Below are 6,231 nucleotides of genomic sequence, written 5' to 3'. Positions count from 1 at the left end.
ACTTGTGTGTAGTTCTGACAGCTACTCTTCCCTCTGCAACTGTTATGGAGTTGGCGCAATAGGTAGCAATGTCACAGATGGTGCTGCTTATTATGTGAGCTGAGTAATGTAGCTACCTCTACAATGTTTATGAACCTCCGTAGATGAGATCCATTATATTTTATGCAGCTATACTGTACTTTATCTTCTTGGATTAACTGTCACTTAGCTGCTGTAATAGCTACAAAGTATTAGTCTAAGATATTTACTCCTTTGAAGTTACAAGTGCATGCAATATTAGCTGCAGTGCAGGGGCTGTCACTTTGCCTTGGTGTAGCTGGGGTGAGTATAGTATTACACTTACAAATGCCTCACTGCTGCTCAGTCTCCGCCTCCTGCCGACACTCCCCCAACTTCTCCCTTACACTTACAGCCACACAGAATGGAGCCTCTGCTGCTTCTGTGTTGTGACTGTCAGAGTCTGTGTCTGTAGTAGGTAGAGCTGTCATAACTCGGGGTACAGGAAGGAACCCTCTCTGCCTCCCTGTCACAGACGCGCCCTTCTAATACTGCTGGTTGATTTGACTAGCACTGATGCCGGGTTCTGTGAACAGTGCTGAGCCTCAATGCCGTTGACGCCACCTTTACTGCCAGGAAGCTCTGCTCTGGCTTCACACACTAAGCCCCCTCCGGCCGCCGCAATGTATACCACTCAGCTCTAATGTGGGCGACGGCCGGAGCAGCAATGAGGTGTGTGCTCTCACCAGAGGATCTGCAGTCTCCTTGTCAGCTACACTGACAGCACCTATCCACCCCTCTCTAGTAGTCACATGACCCACTCTGAGGTGATGCCCCGCCCACTGGCAATCACCCCACTAGGTGATTGACAGTTAGGAGCACAAGGACATTAACCATTTAGATGAACTGTGAAACCATAAAATAAGCTTTAATTGTATTTACCACTACATTTACATCAATGTACATACAATTACATATATGTGAACTATATTATTTACCTCAGAAAATGCATATAAAAACATTAGTTAACTTCAATATGCTTATACTTAAATTTTATTAAAATATTTGAACTACCTCAGTATAAGTGTTGTATAAACCCTTAATCAGGGTTACATACATTCACAATGAATATCTTGCAGATGCCTCTTGTAAATTTGTTTGGCTTTTCTCATTTATTTCCTCCTCAATCATGCCAATGCCTGGATACATGGTTGCTGCGCAGCAAATCTCTACTCCTATTTCTCAATCTCTGTAATTACAGGCCAGGCCTTATCTGGTCACATCACTGTGCGTCAGCAAAGGGAGGATCCCACTATGCTGCTGCAGCTCGGTACATCTGCTACTGTTAATAACGGCACCACAACTATATAGTGTTGTTAACAGCTTGGAAGTCTGAATATAAGTGACAAAATCTACACTCCCTCTATAGTTCTTTGAGGAACAGATATAGAGAACTGTCTTTTTGTAAAGGACAGACTTTCTTATTTTACTGTCTTCTGTGGCGTGTTCTTGGAGACCTGCGCATGTGCAGTAGACTCTGGCACAATGCCAGAGTCTTCTTCACCGACAGAGAGGAGGGTGCCCGATCGGACCTTGCACATTGGCCCCCTCCTCTCTCATAGCACCTCTGACACACAGTCAGGTATGTTAAAGGGTTGATTTAATAAGGAAAGCAGTGATATAAATGAAGGTAAATGTTCACTATATGGGATTTGTCCATTATATTAATGTCCAGCAAGATATATGAATCCACTGACATTCCCCGAGAGGGTTTGTGTCCAGACCCCTTATTCTATTTCTGAGGCACCATGTACTCCTTAGTGGCCCTAAAAAAACTATACCATAAAACACAAAAAGTTCAATATTATATCAAGTACAATGTTATTGCTAAGGATTGAACTACCACCCAGGACTCGAGAAGGGTTCTTTTCTAACAGAAGCAAATGTGATACCAGTCAGATATCATTTGCATCTGATTAGAAAATACAAATGACCCAGAACGAGATTATATAACAGTCAAAAAATCAGGTGCGTATAATCTTTATTATTGTCTGGAGGAGAATTGTCATGGACATAGTCACCAGTTTCTGTAATGCTTCTGATCTCTATTCTATAGGTTAAATACAAAATCTGTATGAGGAGCTGGTTAATATTGCTAAATACATTTATTAATCATGTTACTACATTCCAGAAAATGATTTGTTCCAAGAATAAAACATTTTTTTAAATGGTTCTGTTCTGGTAATGCCATTGGAGGATGATGTTACCTGGAATTAAGCCCAGTACACACTGGCAGAGATGTGTGCTGAGCGATCTATCACAGACCGCTCAGCACACATCTCTCCCCCTGCTCAGCACAGCAGGTGAAATGAGCGATGTGCTAGATTGTGGCCAATCTAGCACTGGCGATAGCGACGTGCGGGGCCACGCATTGCTATCGCTGGGGGGCATACACACGAGAGATCCGGGCTTAAATTCTAAGCAATCTAGTTAGATTGGTTAGATTTTAAGCACATATCTCTCCGTGTGTGCCCCCCTTTAAGGCCAGTACTCACTGGCCGATGCGGAAGAGATGTGTGCTGAGCGAACCCCTCAGCACACATCTCTCCCGCCGCTCAGCACAGCGCGATGTGTGCTGAGCTTGCGGGGGGAGACGGGTGGGGGCGCTCATTTCACCCAGCGGATTAAATGAACGACCCGCTAGATTGGCCTGCATTTATACATTCAAACAGAGGTGTAGCAAGGTGTCATGGTGCCTGGAGCAAGGTATGTTTCGGCGCCCCCCTGCCCTGTACTGAATTGGGGGCGTGGCCACCTGGGCTGGTTCTAGACCTTGTGGCACTCAGAGCGAAAGTTTCCTTTGGCGCCCCCCCACACACACACCCATAGCGTAGCTTCATAGGGAAGGGGCATGGCCACAGTTATGCCGCCTGTAGTTATGGACCCAGTAGTTGTACCCCCTGTAGCTGTGCCAGCTGTAGATTTGCCTCCTGTAGTTGTGCCCTCAGTAGATTTGCCACCTGTAGTTGTGCCCCCTGTAGCTGTGCCCCTGTAGATTTGCCCCCAGTAGTTGTGCCCCTGTAGCTGAGACCCCTGTAGATTTGCCCCCAGTAGTTGTGCCGCCCATTGTTGTGCCCCCAGTAGCTGTGCCCCTGTAGCTGAGACCCCAGTAGCTGGCCCCCAGTAGTTGTGCCCCTGTAGCTGAGACCCCTGTAGATTTGCCCTCAGTAGCTGTGCCCCCTGTAGCTGTACCCTCAGTAGATTTGCCCCGAGTAGTTGTGCCCCCAGTAGATTTGCCCACAGTAGTTGTGCCCCCAGTAGATTTGCCCACAGTAGTTGTGCCCCTTGTAGATTTGCCCACAGTAGTAGTGCCCCCTGTAGATTTGCCCCCAGTAGTTGTGCCCCCTGTAGATTTGCCTCCAGTAGTTGTGCCCCCTGGTTTGTGACCCCTGGTAGCGCCGCTTACACACACAAAAATAAATAAATAATACTCACCTCCTGCTGCTCCGTCTCCGCAATCCTGTGTCTGGCTGCGGCGCGTCTCCACCCGTCTGACGTCATGACGTCAGACGCCGTGCATCACGGAGCACGGAGGGGTGGAGGGGAGGGAGAGAGAGAGCTGACGCTGCTCAGGCTTGCAGCTGTTAGTGACTGACAGCTGCGAGCTCCGTGAGTCGAGCTGTGACTCCCTGTACTGTCTTGGGCGCCTGGAGCTCGAGCTCCACCGGAACCACCCTCCCTACGCCCCTGCATTCAAAGTGTTAATCTGAACAAGCCCTAAAGGTTATTGCTACACTGTACAAAAACCACAAAGTCACATAACTGTTGACATTTTGAATAAGATAAATAATATCTTTATTATGTACAAAATTGAAATAAGATATATAGAGAATCACTTAAACACAATTTAATAAATGCTCTGTGTGGTGATAAGCTAGAATTGTGTTTATTGGGGGTCATTCCGAGTTGTTCGCTCGCTGCCGATTTTCGCAACAGAGCGATTAAGCCAAAAATGCGCATGCGCATGGTACGCAGTGCGCATGCGCTAAGTATTTTAGCACAAAACTTAGTAGATTTACTCACGTCCGAATGAAGAATTTTCATCGTTGAAGTGATCGAGTGTGATTGACAGGAAGTGGGTGTTTCTGGGCAGAAACTGACCATTTTCTGAGAGTGTGCGGAAAAACGCAGGCGTGCCAGGATAAAACGCGGGAGTGTCTGGAGAAACGGGGGAGTGGCTGGCCGAACGCAGGGCGTGTTTGTGACATCAAACCAGGAACGAAACGGGCTGAGCTGATCGCAGTGCAGGAGTAAGTCTCGAGCTACTCAGAAACTGCTAAGACTTTTCTATTCGCAATTCTGCTAATCTTTCGTTCGCAATTCTGCTATGCTAAGATACACTCCCAGAGGGTGGCGGCCTAGCGTGTGCAATGCTGCTAAAAGCAGCCAGCGAGCGAACAACTTGGAATGAGGGCCATTATGTAGTAAAATGCTTATTCTATATAGCAACAAAAGACATTTAAGCAACAAAGAGTAAATTTAGCTTTATCTCACTAACTATGCTAATTAACCTGTATTAGCTGCTGTGAAACTACAAGCAGGTCCACCCGAACCATTATGCTGGGTACTCAAGAGGGCGCATCCACTCCACCGCCCAACATCCTCTGTCACAGTGAGTCACTTTCACTCACTGTGCACAGGAGCAGCTCAAGGATATATTGACGTGTCAGCGGCACAAAAACACCAACATCCCTGGCAGGTCATACCCTTTTCAGACCGGCCGCTTTTAACACGGGTTATTGCTAGTGATGTGCACCAGAAATTTTTCGGGTTTTGTGTTTTGGTTTTGGATTCGGTTCCGCGGCCGTGTTTTGGATTCGGACGCGTTTTGCCAAAACCTCCCTGAAATTTTTTTGTCGGATTCGGGTGTGTTTTGGATTCGGGTGTTTTTTTACAAAAAACCCTCAAAAACAGCTTAAATCATAGAATTTGGGGGTCATTTTGATCCCATAGTATTATTAACCTCAATAACCATAATTTCCACTCATTTTCAGTCTATTCTGAACACCTCACACCTCACAATGGGGGTAATTCCAAGTTGATCGCAGCAGGACAATTTTTAGCAACTGGGCAAAACCATGTGCACTGCAGTTGGAGGCAGATTTAACATGTGCAGAGAGAGTTAGATTTGGGTGTGGTGTGTTCAATCTGCAATCTAATTTGCAGTGTAAAAATAAAGCAGCCAGTATTTACCCTGAACAGAAACAAAATAACCCACCCAAATCTAACTCTCTCTGCACATGTTATATCTGCCTCCCCTGCAGTGCACATGGTTTTGCCCAACTGCTAAAAAATTTCCTGCTGCGATCAACTTGGAATTACCCCCAATATTATTTTTAGTCCTAAAATGTGCACCGAGGTCGCTGGATGGCTAAGCTAAGCGACACAAGTGGCCGACACAAACACCTGGCCCATCTAGGAGTGGCACTGCAATGTCAGACAGGATGGCACTTCAAAAAAATTGTCCCCAAACAGCACATGATGCAAAGAAAAAAAGAGGCGCACCAAGGTCGCTGTGTGACTAAGCTAAGCGACACAAGTGGCCGACACAAAAACCTGGCCCATCTAGGAGTGGCACTGCAGTGTCAGACAGGATGGCACTTCAAAAAAATTGTCCCCAAACAGCACATGATGCAAAGAAAAAAAGAGGCGCACCAAGGTCGCTGTGTGACTAAGCTAAGCGACACAAGTGGCCGACACAAACACCTGGCCCATCTAGGAGTGGCACTGCAGTTTTCTAGCGAGAGGATGAGTGCTTCCATCCTCATGTGAAGCTGAACCACTAGCCATGAACATAGGCCAGGGCCTCAGCCGTTCCTTGCCACTCCGTGTCGTAAATGGCATATTGGTAAGTTTACGCTTCTCCTCAGACGCTTTTAATTTTGATTTTTGGGTCATTTTACTGAACTTTTGTTTTTTGGATTTTACATGCTCTCTACTATGACATTGGGCATCGGCCTTGGCAGACGACGTTGATGGCATTTCATCGTCTCGGCCATGACTAGTGGCAGCAGCTTCAGCACGAGTGGATCTTGATCTTTCCCTATTTTACCCTCCACATTTTTGTTCTCCATTTTTTAATGTGTGGAATTATATGCCAGTATCAATAGCAATGGCCTACTACTATATATACTGCGCACAACTGAAATGCACCACAGGTATGGATGGATAGTA

The sequence above is a fragment of the Pseudophryne corroboree genome, chromosome 3 (genome assembly GCF_028390025.1).
Source record: "Pseudophryne corroboree isolate aPseCor3 chromosome 3, aPseCor3.hap2, whole genome shotgun sequence".
NCBI classification, from domain to species: Eukaryota; Metazoa; Chordata; class Amphibia; order Anura; family Myobatrachidae; genus Pseudophryne; species Pseudophryne corroboree.
The sequence above is the reverse complement of the archived record's forward strand: the minus strand, read 5'-3'. Positions refer to the sequence as shown.